Raw genomic sequence first — 15136 nt, 5'->3', positions numbered from 1 at the left:
TTACTTTTTTGTTGTTGTTGTTGTTCTTCATTAGAATGTTTGTATCCCATTCTATGCGTTTTATACTTAGAATGCATCTCAGGTTGAACTAACCACATTTCACACGCTCAGTGATCACGTCCGGCTTCTGACCTAGACAGAGTTGGTCTATACCAGTGGTTCTCAACTGGGGATAATCCTCCTTCTCAGGGGCCACTTATCGATGACTGCGGATACATTTGATTGTTGTGGCTGGAGCGAGTGCTACTGGTACCTACTGGGTAGAGACCAAGGATGTTGCCAGACACCCTACAATGCGCAGGACAGTCCCCACAGCCAAGAATGATCTGTCCCAAGACATCAATCAATACTGCCAAGGCCAAGAAACCCTAGTCTGAACCAACCCCACTCCCGGCTTTTTTCCCACAGCAGTGAAAATGAGGCGCGAAGAGCCAGGGGGTGGCGGGACAGGTGCTGACACTCAGGTCTCTCGAGTTCAACCCCTGGGGCATTCCCCTACATCCCCTGTGGCCTCCTCTAGACATGGGATGGCAGTAGGTGTCTCGAACCCTTTTCTCAGCGCAGCTCAGGAGATGAATACAAAGTGGCAGGTCACAAGCTACAGGCAAGAAACCAAACCCCCCACCAAGTTCCACAGCACAAAGTTTTCCATGAAAATTTGGGGAAAATGTATACACTTGTCAGAACCTGAAGACTAGAAGAGACAAAGGAAACACCGAGCTCGGCAAGAATTCCGCAGCTGCCATGGGGCCAGCTCTGGATGAGGCCCTGGAAGCATGGGTGTCAGAGGGGAGCATCTTCCAATAAGACCGGGTTTCTTACTTCTCTGCAAGAGGACCGTGTTCTGAACGTCCATGTGAATGTTTAGTCTCATCAGGCAACACAAAGTACTCTTCAGTGACTGGAAGCCACAGCCTGGAAGGGAAACGACTGGGCGTGTTTCCTTTTGTCTCTTTGGGGGCCCTAGCCGTGTGCAGGTGCACAGGTATGAAACTTGTAGAAACCCATAGGAGAATGGGTGAGGGAGTGAATGAGCTGCAGAGAACAGCTTTGGATCTAAACGAACCTTTCTCCCTGTTTGTCAATGTTAAGTAACCTGTTAAGTAATGTTAACCTTTTATGGTGCTTCTCTCCCGGCCCTTGGCCAGTGTTGCGGCTCCTGGCCTTCTGTGTGTGCCCAGCCATGCCCTGCGCTCCCACGTTTGTTTGTGGCTGGCCCAATTCCACATTGGGAAGTGACGTGGGACGGGAGATGCCCCTGGGCCTGGTTAGGGGGCCCGTAAGAAGTGCCCTTTCCCAATGCCCTATGCTCCTGGAGACAGTCAGACCTTGCTTCCTGCACCAGGGCCTCTGGGCCCTCCTGGAGCCTGTGCACACTCGGCGGGGAGAAGGCACTCTTACTGCCGGATTCTAACCCCCAGGAGCCCCTGAGCCTACAGCACAGCATCTTGGGGCCTGCGGATAGACTGCTGCTTGACAGGCCCTAGGCAGCCGTCTGTTCCAGTGGTTCACATCTTCTTCCAAGACTCTTGTTGGGTTTTGCCCACCTTTCTGCCTTTTGCTGCTCATCACCTTAGTAGAGGATGAATAAACAGCATCCAGACTGGCTCCAGCCATTTCGTGGTTAGAAAGGAGCACGCAGTGGTTTGAAAATGAGATCGCCAGAGACACGTGTGGCGGTCACATGTGGCTCCCTCCCAGCCCGGGCTGTTTCATCACAGGCTGACCCCCAGATGCGTAGACGTCAAGGGGCAGAATAGCACAGGGGAATCCCCGGCCTTCTGACCCAAGGTTGTGTCCCGGCCCTTCTCCCTCCATGGTCCGTTTTTCCCTCGTGCCATCAGCAGGAGATGGAGAGGTCCCTAACTCCACTGGGTGTGCTGGGTGTGGGGTCCTTAGGACAACAGGTCCAGCTCTGGGACGTGGAAAATGTGACGCCTCGTGCTGAGAACGAGAAGCTTGTCTCTGACCAGGGGGAGAGGTTTTTCTTGGATATGGATCAGTCTGCGGGGACAAATCCCCGGTCACACAGAGTGGGCTGGTTTCAAGGGCGCCGCCGCCGCCCGGCTTCTGGTTCTGTGCAGCTGCCAGCGGGTTCACGTGGCTGGGCCATCGGCAGAGAAGGGACTCTTCTGTCTGCTGAGCAAGTACAAACTAAGCCCTTTCCAGACACAGGGAGCCGCTCTCTTCAGAGAATTAAACCATGACTCTTCCTCTTTCTCATCTCATTATTTTATTTACTTTGAACAATATACACAATGTCTTTCTTAAATGAGATGAAGCCCAGAATCCAGGGATCTGTTGCAAGCACGGTGGATTTCACCCCACCACTCTCAGGAACTGGGCCACGTCTTGACCGTCTTGACCGTGTCCCCGGCTCTCATCAGCGGGAGCGCGGGCCCTGCTTGTGGCGGGGGTGGCTATTCAGAGATGCCTCGGCATCTCTGGGGCAGCTGGGCTAGGGCAGGAAGTGGCAGACAGGATGCTTCCCTGATGCTGGGTAGCTGCCTGCAAACCACCTCCCCATGCAGGCGACTTCTGCAGCTGGACTGCGTTGCACGCTTTACGGAGCATGGTTCTGCGCTGCAGAGCGATGCCAGGGCCGGTGTAAACGCCACGCTGCAAACACTGAAACGAACAGGAGAAAGTGTGTTTTGCAACCAGGTCCTGGTTTCACGGTCATCTTTGCTGACCCAGCACATCACGTTAGCTGACTCTGAATGAAAACAGTTTTGGACAGGAGCGAGTGCCATAGGTGCTTTCGTTGGAGTGATTTCGGAGCACCCGTTGACCTAGGTTCTCAGTGGGACACGATATTTCCTCCGGTGGCCGTGGAGTGGCCAGTGTCAAAGAAATGCCGCATTTCACTTTTTCTGCTCCATCTGCTTGCTCTGCTGGCTGCATTTTTATTTTATAAGACAACACGATGTTTTGGTGGAGGGTGAGTACCCAGGGGAGTCATTTTCAGGGGGAGGATATGAGGACATTGGCACAAGAAAAACCTTATGTTCTAACTGCATTTATTTTTCTGGGATTTTTTTTCTATTATGGCTTAAAAAGTTTGGAAATTCAGAAACCCTTAGAAAGACAGGCAGTTTGATTTAATGGTACACAAATGGATCTTAAAACCATCCGTCCCCTAGCTTGTCTATGTTGGAGAACTGTCAGGCCAAACAGAGCTATAAAAACTGCTCTGTGCAGTCCAGCAGCTCTGCCTCACGCCGCAGCCGCCAGCGGCCCCCCTTTGGAAGGGCGTTTGTTGAATCCTGGGGCTGGCAGAGGTTACTGCAAGTCATTACCGCTCACTTTCGCAGCATCTCCCGAAAAGAAAACACACTCAGATGCTGGGTCTGGCCTTTCTCTCTTGTGGTTTCCAGGCCTCTGCTTTGCTGTCATGTCCATTGGCCCCTAGAGTGTGGGGAGGCAGCAGGAAGTGGGGTACCCAGAGGGCTAATCACCAGTGGGCGTCTGAAGGAGGAAGCCAGTGTGGGAAGATGGCTTTGTCACCCCCCAGGTCTCTCTTCTTGGTACTCGTCTTATTTCTGAACATATTTCCAAACATGGGGCTACATTCAGATCATCCAAGAGCATTGCTTTGGGAAGGCCTATGCTAAGGAGGTTGGGCCCAGGATCTGGAGCCTCATCCTGCTGATCTCCTAGGGTGACGCCCTTCCCTGCTCCGGCCAGGGCCTGAGATGCACCAGAGAGTGCCTCCCCTTCTCGCCTCTCCCCTCTCCATTACTTCCCCATCTCCAGAAGAGGGGAAAGCAAGCCTTTGCCTTTCTCCTTCCCAGTGCCACTGGTCAGAAATCCAGAAGAGTTCAGATCGTCAGGCATAGGACACTGTGGAGAATGGACAAATTAGAACGTCCATGCCCCCAAAGGGTGGTACAGATTGAAATCATAATTAATTGCAGAAAAAGGTTTAAATTGACTCATAAGCGACCAATTTCTAGAATTTTCAAAGGGAACTAACGATCACCTCTGCTTTTACAAAAGGATGAAGCAAATGTCCTTGCGTTTAAAATGTTCGCAGTCGGGATCCCTGGGTGGCGCAGCGGTTTAGCGCCTGCCTTTGGCCCAGGGCGCAATCCTGGAGACCCGGGATCGAATCCCACGTCGGGCTCCCGGTGCATGGAGCCTGCTTCTCCCTCTGCCTCTCTCTCTCTCTCTCTCTGTGACTATCATAAATAAATAAAAATTAAAAAATTTAAAAAAATAAATAATTAAAATGTTCGCAGTCTAGAAAGGAGATGAGACACCTGCCCACATAGCCAGTAGGTGAGAGATCCCCACCCACACACACAATGAGAAGAGCCTTCCTGCTACCTTCCCCTTCTAGACCTTTCTCAGCAGGGGATAAACACAAAGGAACACAGATCGGGCTCTATTGCTGTTGAAGAGTAATAAATACATTTACTAAAAAATTCTTGAGGGGGCTCTGAAGCAGTGAAGGATTGGGTATTACATAGAACATCACAGTGAAGACTTATGGGGGAAAAAAATCCCCTTGCTCTCCCAGGTTCCACATCTCATGATGATGACTGAAAATCTTCTCTCTTAGAGTCAACCCTCCCGCTGCTCTGCTCGGCTGTCTCATTTCCCGCCTTTGTCAACCTTGTATCACATTGTCCCCCACTACCAGCCCCACTGATGCAGTTTCCCTTCTCTGAATTCTGTTGGCTGCCTCTCCCCATTTCTACACCCACTTCCTCTGCCAGCCCGTGGATGCTTTAGGGGGGCAGAGCAAAGGAAGGGGCTCCTTCCTGATAGAGTTGAATGTCACCTGAGTCTTGCACTCCTTGAAGAACAGAGAAGCTTAACCTCCCCAAACTTTGTGACTGAAATCTCCCACCCTTCTGTGTTCTGGGAAACGATCTAGTTAAGACCCACTGTTGTGAATTGAATGTATCCCCTTGAAATTCATATGTTGAAGTCTTGAGTTCCTAATCTTCAGTCCCTTAGAGAGTGACTGCATTTGGAGATAGGGTTTTAAAAAGGTGAGTAATTTTTTTTTAAGATTTTATTTATTTATCCATGAGAGACACACAGAGAGAGGCAGAGACACAGGCAGAGGGAGGAGAAGCAGATTCCCTGTAAGAAGACTGATGTGGGACTCGATCCCGGGACTCTGGGATCACACCTTGAACTGAAGGCAGATGCTCAATCACTGAGCCACCCAGGCATCCCAAAGAGGTGATTAATTTAAAATGAGGTCATATGAATGGGGCCCTAATCTACTACGACTGGTGTCCTTATAAGAACAGGCCAGGACACAGACATAAACAGAGTGGCAATCATGAGAGGAACGGGGAGAAGGTAGTCATCTACATGCCAAGGAGAGAGGCCTCAGAAGGAACTAACTTTGACAACACCTTGATCTCAGACTTTCAGCCTCCAGAACTGTGAGATCATTAATTTCTGTCATTTGAGACACCTAGCCTGCGGTATCTGTCATGGCAGCCCTAGCAGACTAAGACACCCGCTGTCCAATCTTTCCTGTGACCCCACAAGACTCATGGATGACTCCCTTGTTTGCCTGTGACAAGGCCAGACTCAGACCCTCCAAATTCCTGTCTTCATTTCACAACTGATTAGCTGACTTGTTTGTCCCCCACAACTTGCTAGACACAGAGGTAGACATATCGTTCAGCTGACAGACTCTGATTACAAAATCACCCCACTGTAAAATGACCCACCTGTGGCTTATCTACTCCTCCCTAGAATGTCTAGACAAAACCACTGGTGAGACACTCTGGTCTTTGGATCTGGGGTGATTTCCCTACTGAAACAGCCTGAATAAAATCAGTGCCCTTACCTGCTTGTGTTTTGTCTTTGACAATTTGGTACTGTGATTGGATGGGGCTGGAAGCCCATCTGGACCTGGGCTTCTCCACCCAGTTGCTGAAGTCCCTCCAGCCTGTCATGTTCCTCTCTCACCTAGCCTTCCAGGGATCCCACATGATCCCAGCTCCTGGTCCTCTGCTCCAGGCATTCATCTGTGGTAGCATGGTAAAGATTTAAGTTTGATTCTCAGTTGGACTACTCTTTTGGTTTTGTCCATTTGCTGGCTTCTGTTCAACAGAAGTAGTATGGAAACTCTGAATCTACTTCTCAGCCATTTCTGAAAATCCCCTCTGATTATATGCTTTACCACTATGGCAACAATCCCGTTCCTATCTCAAAAAGTGGCAGGGTTTTACTGAGAACAACTTAGAACTGCAATGGTCCCTTTGGGGCCCCTAGACTCTCCCCAAAACTTGTCTGTCTAAGAGGCATCCTCAAACCTCAGGCTTCAAGATCTCTCGTCCACCATGGTCAGCTCATTTTGCTTTACAAAGAGGCTGATAAATGAGCCAATGTCTCCAGTCTATCTCATACTGTTCTTAAGAATGTCTCTCTCAATGTCTCTCTCATGAGCAGCTCAATGTCTCTCTCTGCTCCACCTTTTTCCTCATAAAACCTCACAATGTTTTCCTCACCCAGCACCCTCCACATGCCCCACTCTTGTGCCTCCCTGCACCCACTATTGCCCTTTAGTCTGCAGATTCCCTTTTCCTCCTTTGGCCTATAGTCCTCCCCTTCATCCCTCCTTGCCCCACTAGTCTTCCCTGCTTCCCAACTCCCCATCATAACTTGTACTATTGTTGCTTCCTACCTGTGATGGAAAGCTCGAGACTGAATAAGGACTTACTCAGATTTACATGCTACTGGTAAAGAATTTCTAGACAACAAGAGTAGGGAAGAGTTTACAATCAATTCAGACTGGTCCCCAGCGGATATTCACGTGTGATTCCTGATTTATAACAACTTGTGCAGCTGCTGGTGGTCCTAAAGATGCCATTATATGATTTGTAAAAGCCAAATAGTCTTCATGAGGACTTTCAGAAAGAGTCAGAACACCCTCCAGGTTTATAGGTCAAACCCACTGGGGAGGAACTCTAGAATCCATTCCGACTGTTTTTTCTCAAAGTCTGCCAAAAATCCAAGACTGCAGAAGACAAAGAGATGAACCCACCTCTACAGACATAGATTTGAAAATGCTGGGAAGAACTACTTCATTCTTGCTCTTGACAACTAACCACTCTCTGTTACTAATTTTGTAAATGGCTTACAACCAGAAATTAGAGATAGTATCCAAAAGCGCACTGTAAATAAACAAAATACTCCTCTCTCTGAAAATGTACACTCACACAACACCATGGAGAGACCATTGCGGAGAAGGTCAGATTGACACAGTGCAAACCGAAGCCCTTACAACTTAACTAATTAGGAGAAGCAAGTCAGGGCAGTCTGCTTCCTCCAAAACTCCCCATAGATATTTGTAGATAACGCCAATAAGAAGGATATTGGACTGGGGATTGCCTGGCTTTAAAATGTAAAAGGGAACAAGAATCCAAATTTCATCTCCCTGAAGACTTTCTCTGAGAGACCGTCCCCTTGTATCTACACTAACATGCAAAAGGAGACAGTCATTCCTATGAATGGGCACCCCACCCCCCTTCCTAGGGGTCCAAGTACAACACATCCTACCATTAACACCTCGTATTTCCCACCACCCTCCCTTTACAAAAGCCATACTGTGGAGGGACTTGATAAGTATCCACATGATTTCCTTTCTCTGAACCTCTTCCTGTCTCACTAGGATTCCTTGCTACCCAGCACAGCTTTCTGCTTAGCCTCACTACTCAGTAAACCTTCTTCAAAGGTTTCCAACTGGAGTATCAATATTCGGGGCTCCTGAGACAACCTCACTGTTGAGGTCCCCAGCTCCCTGCTCATACCTTTTCCTTTTCATGACTCATTGACCATCAGATTTTTCTTTCTTCTGTCAAAATCCTGAACCCCATTTAAACCCTCAGGTACCAACTCAGGTACTTGACTTTCTTTGGGCTGCTCACTCCACTGACATAGACCAAATCTAGGAAGTTTCTCCGAGTAGAAAAGAACTTTCTGTACCACTCTCAGCATAATACCCTCTACCATAATACCTTCCAAAACAAGAATCCTTTAAGGTCTCCAGCCTATAATTCCAGACTTCCTTAACAAGAAAGATGTAGTTCCTACATCCAGTTCCTGTAATACCTCCATCTTCCCTTCAAAGAAGCCAAATGGGATACCATCTAGTCCAAGGCTTGAGGCCAATCAGCAAAATAATCACTCTCAGATTTCTTGTTGTTCTGAAAGAGCTCAGCCATTCTAGCCTCTCTCCACCCAACACCACTTGCTTCATAGTTATCAGCTTATATTCTGCTTTTTCGAGTATATTTTTCAACCCTGACGCATAATATCTTTTGACTTCATACAGAAAAGTCAACAATACACATGGTCCATCCTGTTTTAGGAGTTACTGAGGTCCCTACTTATTCAGCTAAGGCCCTAAATACAGACCTGAGAGATTTAACCCTCCCGTGCAGTTCTTTCCTTATCCAGTATGTAGATGACATTTTTTTTTCTGCTCACCTGATTTTGACAACTCACTTATCACCACCCATTATTTATTCCAAGCTTTTGCTCAAAAAGGCTGTAAGCTCTCTAAAAACAGAATGCAATAATGCAGTCCTCAAGTGCATTATTTTAGGGCATACTACTTTCAATTTCCTTCTCCCTAAGACCAAAGGGTGACTCCAAGGGTTTCCAGAATTAGTTGACTGTTGCAGAAACTGGACCCCTAATTTTTCCACTGTAGTTTTTCCCTTATGTTCATGGCTAAGGAGACCATTCCCAAAGCCTTTAGTTACTTTCCTTCCATAACTGCATTTCAAAGCTTCACATCCTCTCTGTCTTCTCCTTCCACTTTTGGATTCCCTGTTTTGGACTCATTGTCCTTTTCCCCTTCTATAAACAAAAAAGAGGAACATGCTTTGGGATCTTCACCCTGTATGCTTATAGCCAATGTGCTTTTGGTGCATAACACCATGATTGTATTATGTTATGGAAATAAAGTGGGTCACCTACCAAAACTGGGACCCAAATCACTGGCCTATTGGAAGCTTTACCCAAGAACTAAATATTCTCAAAATTGAAGTTCACAATAGTAGCCACATCCTCAAAATGAAAGGAAACTCCTTGTGTGACAAATTTATTATAACAACTGCATCCCAAGAAAAACTTCCTTGATTACCTGCATACTTCCCATTGCTCAAACCTTCTTTAGAATTGGAAACTCTACTTAAGGAGCTTAGGGCGCATTGACTGCTAATACCTCAGTCTGATAAAACGAATTGGGAACATGTTGGATATTTGATCCACTCAGATGAGCTTTGGAGATGCCCAGGTGGTCTCTTGGTCTCATCTCTATCCCTTACCTGAACTTTAGTCCACAACCTCCATAACATTGCACATCATGGCAAAGGTAATCTTAAAGGCCTCCTCCATATTGGTGAGGTTGCTTCTGTAGCCTTCATATTGAGCAGATAATGTCAAATTGCCCCATAGGTTAGAAACACAATCCTGGTGAAAATGTAAATGTAGGACAAGGATAAGAGCCAGTTTCCTATGTTCCTGTCTTCATTGACAAATGAGTTGTATCTAATTCCCAAAGTTTTGTGAGTATGAATGTGTTGTAACCTTAGCCTTAAGTTTTTAAGATAATTAGAAGTGGGTTTTTCTTTTCTTTTCTTTTCTTTTCTTTTCTTTTCTTTTCTTTTCTTTTCTTTTCTTTTCTTTCTTTTTCTTTTCTTTTCTTTTTTCTTTTCTTTCTTTTTTTCTTTTCTTTTCTTTTCTTTCTTTTCTTTTTTCTTTTTTCTTTTTTTGTATTTTTCTTTTCAAAAGGCTACTGCTACCATTATAGCTTCTACTGCAAATAATTTTTGTCACTTGGGGGATGCCTTTGGTCCTCTCCAGTGATAGAGGAACTCATTTCATTGCTGAGGTTATGTGGAACATTCAATGAGTATTTCCTTTCTCCAAAAATTGCACTGTCATTATCATCTTCAATCCTCTGGAAAGTAGAATAGGTTGATGGTGCTCTAAAACTTGAATTTGTGAAGCTCACTGAGGAAGTTATCCTTCCCTTTGGGCCAAAGTCTTGTCTTTAGCCCTGATGATTCTTTCCTCTTCCCCCTCCAGTTAACATTAATTATCTCCTTCCGAAATAATTATCAGCCCAATGAAGATCCTGTCCTCCTCCTGGACCTTAGAAGATACTAATCTGATAAAACCCAATGTCTTTAAATACTGCCAAGGTCTTATTAAATACTCTCATACTTATTACCAACAGGCTACATCTGCTTTTCCCCCACAAGTTCCATGGCAACTTTTACCCGATCTTCAGATATGAGACCTAGTTTTCTAGAAAAATACCACTGAACACCAATCTTGGACCAGGAGGGACGGACCTTACATAGCTCTCTGAATCACCATATTGCTGCAAAACTACATGGAGTACAACCCTGGGTTTATATTTCACAATTAAAACATTTATAAGCCTTACTCTGAATGGACATCCCTTCTAGTGGGAGACCTTAAACCAAGGTTCCACCAAAGTCCCCAGAAACCGATGACACCACACAGGAGACTGCTTTCACAAGACTCTCAGAACAGGTAAATGGCATCTCAAGTGTTGGTCATGCATCCTGCCCAGAGTTGCACAGGTTGTTTTATTGTGTTTGCAGATATTGCAATTTTTTTTTACAAATTGAAGGTCAGTGGCAACCTTTCATCAATCAAGCCTATTGGTGCCATTTCCTCAACACATTTGCTTACTTTGTATCTCTGTGTCACATTTGGTCATTCTCACAATAGCTCAAACTTTTCCATTATTATATTCATTATGGTGATCTGTGACCAGTGATTATGACTCTTTAAAAGCTGAGTTGATGGTTAACATTTTTTGGCAACAAAGTATTTTTAAAATTAAGATATGACTTTTTTAAGACATAATGCTATTGCATACTTAATAGCTACAGTATAGTATAAACATAACCTTTAGATGTGCTGGAGAAGAAAATTTCATTTGACTCTCTCTATTGCAATATTCACTTTATTGAGATACTTGCTTTATTTCAGCTGCCTGGCAAACGCACAATGTCTTGGAGATATGTCTGGAAATGCTACTCTGCAGCCATTGACTTAACAAATGATTCGATCCGTATATCATGATCCAGCAGCCCTGAGAACAGCTCTGCCTCCAGCTGAATTTGTGCACAGTGGCCAAATCTGAGCTGACAACTTTACACGTGGTGATCAAATCTGGACTAACAGTGGTGCAGATCTGGACATCTTCATTGCCTCATTTCCAAACATATTTGTTCCAGCACAATCTCATGATTGTGTTGAAGAAGAAGAGACACTGGCAATGTTGAACTTTACCTGAGCCCTGAGGGTGATTCCAGAAAACAGTGGAGGCTAATCCCCTAAACTTTTGTTCTCCAAAATCTCCTACCCTTTTGTGTTCTGGGAAACAGCTTATTGCAAAGAACAGCCCTCCCCCATGACTTAGACAAGACCAGCTGCTCACTTGTTCTTGTGACACCGCCCCCCCCCCACCCAAGAATCATGAATGACCTCTTAGTTTTCCTGTGACAAGTCCAGACACAGGCCCTCCGAATTACATTTTGTTTTATAAATGATTACTGAACTCTTTCTCCTCCAAAATTAGGTAGATGCAGAGATAGATATTTCTTGTTCAGCTGATGACAGACTCCTCCTGATTACAAAACCATTCTCAGTATGAAATGACCCACCTGTGGCTTGTCTGTTCCTCCCTGTACACATGGAGACAAAACCACTGCTGAGAAACTCTGGTCTGTGGATCTGGGGTGCTCTCCCTACTGCAATGAGAAATTAACTTTTATGGAGCACTCAGGATGGGTCAGGCATGGTTCTGAGGACTATACATAGTACCTCATTTAATCCTCACAATAATTCTATGAGGCAGGAGTTCTGTTTTCCCCCACTTTTCAGAGGAGGAAAGCAAAGTCAAATAACCTGCCTTGTGTCCCATGAAAGAAAACGACATATTTGAGATTCAATTGCAGTATTCTTTCTTTACAGTCTGAGCTATGGCTCAAATTTTATACATTAAATATTTATATACTTGTTTTGCCATACTAGTAATAGAAATCTAAAGTGCTCTGCAAAGCTGGGAATTAAGAGATGGAGGAAGACTTATAAGAAAGTGGCACTTGAGGATCATGTGGAAGTCTGGAAAAGCCTTTGTTGAACAGAGATGGAGAAGGGATGTTGCAGGCCATGAACAGGCTCATGTTCAGCTGACACTAGAATCAGGGCCGGGACTCAGGAGAGCTTTTTTGAAACCAAGTTGCAGGTTTAGGAATCATCCATAGAGAAGTTCTGGGGGACACTGAGAGAATTCTCAGAGCATCAGTGGGGTTAGCAGTCGTATGGCCAGGGGTTGATGAATTAGCAGGAAAAGACAGAAGGTATTGAAAACTTTTTCAAGAAGTTTGATGGTGAAAAAAATGAAGAAAATATAAAAGTAATCGAAGAGCTAGCAGCAAGTGTATAAGACACACATGTCATGGTGACATCTGTAATCCACAGAAGTAGATATTGAGCTTTAATATTTTCCAGGTACTGGGCTCAGCACAATATTATTTGATCCTTCCCCCCATCCTGATGAAGAGGATACCATAACCATCTCCCTATTATGGACAAGGATACTGAAACTCAGAAAGTTAACAGGAACTTTTGGGCCATAGAGCAAATGGAACTCCCATTTGTACACCGCCAGTGGGACTATCAATTGATATAACCACCTTTGGAAATAGTTTGGCATTTTCTATAAGGTTAAACATACACTTACCATAAGCCCTAGCATTTGCTCTCTGAGGAATCTGTTCTCTCCAAGAGAGGTGAAAGCATGTCCATACAGAGACTTGACCACTAGTGTTTGTAATAGAACTATGCATGGTAGGACCACACTGGAGACAACCCAGTTGCCCATCAATAGGTGAGTGGATAAACAAGTTGGGACATAGCCATACAATGGGTCACTAATTTGCAATAAAAAGGAATGTACTACTGATATAGGCAACCACTAGGGATGAATTGCAAACATGTTATATTAAGAGAAAGAAGCCAGGCACAAAAAGAGTACAGACGGCATGATTTTGTTTATAACAAACTCTTGAAAAGACAAATCTAATTTATAGTGACAGGAATCAGGTCAGGAGCCAAGTATGGAGAGTATTGGCTGGTAAGGGGTCTTAAGTGAACATTTCTGGAGGGATTGAAAACTCCTTTACTTTGATCGTGAGGGCAATTACACAGGTACACATTTGTCACATAGGAGCATTTTGTTGTACGTTAATTATATTTCAGTGGAGTTGATATTTTCAGTGAAGTTGATACAAATTTAGGAGCACCTGAGTGGTACAGTCGGTTGAGTCTCTGGTTCTTGGTTTTGGCTCAGGCCATGATCTTAGGGTCATGGTGGTAGACTCTGTGCTCAGCATAGAGTCTCCTTGTGATTCTCTCTCCCTCTCCCTCTGCCCTTCCCCCAAGGCACACTAACTCGCAGTGCACTCTCTCTCTCTGTCTCAAATAAATAAATCTTTAAAAAAATTGATTTAAGTTTAAAAACAAAAAAGAATGAGTCACATGTACTGACAAGGAATACTTCAAAAATAAGTCATACAAAAATAAGCCTAGAATTACATCTTAAAAGCCCAGAATTTTAATTACTTCCTTATCTATGTAAATATAAGGAAAAGGGTCCAAAGAATCACAACAACAACAACAACAACAACAACAACAAAAGAATCACAACAAATGATAAGTGAATGTCCCCCAAGAGTAAAGGAGCAAGAGGGAGGAGGCTTTTCATTCACAATAAATGTATGTTCACTCTGAATGTTTGGTTTTTATAATAGTATGTATGTATTGTTTTTATGCTGGCTTTAGAAAAAATGATAAAACAGAAAAACACAGAAATACACATAGACACAGACATAAAGGCACCTGTCCCAAATCACATGAATCTCAGCCCAGTTTTGACTATAGAGACAGAAGCTAAGAGCCACTGGGCAAAAGGGCTGGGCTGTGAAGGAGGCTCATGGTGGCTTCTCCATCAACTCCAGGCACAGGACACCAGGCTGAAGGAACACATGTTCCAGCTGTCACCCTGCATGCTTTTCTGGGCTCTGGCCACTGTGGTGAGCAGATCGTATGTGGCAGATCATGTGAAACCATTAAGCCAGAGTGGACAATGCTTCAGGCTCTCTCAGTCTCTTATAATATTTGGTTACAAAGCCAGAGTAAGTGTGAATATTCTTTTTTATTGGTGTTTTCCAATAATAACCAATAATGTAGTTTCCTCTAGATCTGTGGTTCTTTTTTTTTAATATTTTATTTATTTATTCATGAGAGACACACAGAGAGAGAGGCAGAGACACAGGCAGAGGGGGAAGCAGGCTCCATGCAGGGAGCCCGATGTGGGGCTCGATCCTGGGATTCCAGGATCAGGCCCTGGGCCAAAGGCAGATGCTCAACTGCTGAGCCACCCAGGTCCCGAGATCTGTGGTTCTTAATAAGAGGCAACTCTGCCTCATAGGGGACATCTGGCAATGACGGGAGACCCTTTTTTAGTTGTCACAAGCTAAGGGGATAAAGTGCTATTGGCATGTAGTGAGTGGTGACCAGAGAAGCCGCTACACATCCTACAGAGCACAGGGCAGTCCCCATACCCAAGGATTATCCTGCTGAAAATGTCAGCAGAGCTGAGGTTGAGAAGCCCTGATGAGACAACACTGCTTCTGTGACAATCTTCAATCTTACCTAAGAAATAAAAAGTTTGCTTTAATGAGGGACGTTGATTCTTAAAGTTGTGTTCTGTCCTTGAATGTTATGTGAACCACCGTGTGGAAATAGAAACAGAAGAGTTGTCTTCTTGTTTCTGGACAAAAATTGGTCTCGGGCAAGTACATGAAGGGCGACTCTGAGAAGTTAGGAAACGTGTTGGAAGAGAACTTGGCAATGGTTATGGCTCCCCGGGCTCTAGCTTTGGCTCCTATGTGCACCTGTTCTGTGCCTCTGGGTGTGCCGCGGTCCTGGGGGGAACTAACGCATCTTCAGCTCTCCTCTGGTTCCAGTCTTAGGTCTCCAGCAAGTTCATGCACGAGCTGGTTTGGAGTGTTGCTGAAGCACAACAACGTACAATGGAAGAAGGAAG

At 45.0% G+C, this 15136-nt stretch overlaps 1 long non-coding RNA gene across 1 annotated transcript; it reads left to right on the top strand.

The window, feature by feature from the left end:
* The first annotated feature begins 1318 nt into the window (after positions 1–1318).
* LOC125754392 (uncharacterized) lies at positions 1319–13819 on the top strand. The gene is made up of 3 exons (XR_007408451.1): positions 1319–2941; positions 10223–10545; positions 11011–13819. It is a non-coding gene; the product is annotated as an uncharacterized LOC125754392 (long non-coding RNA).
* Positions 13820–15136: the final 1317 nt, after the last annotated feature.

This window comes from Canis lupus, chromosome 35, assembly GCF_003254725.2.
Source record: "Canis lupus dingo isolate Sandy chromosome 35, ASM325472v2, whole genome shotgun sequence".
NCBI classification, from domain to species: domain Eukaryota; kingdom Metazoa; phylum Chordata; class Mammalia; order Carnivora; family Canidae; genus Canis; species Canis lupus.
Note: the sequence above shows the minus strand (reverse complement) of the source record. Positions and strands in the feature narration are given on the sequence as shown.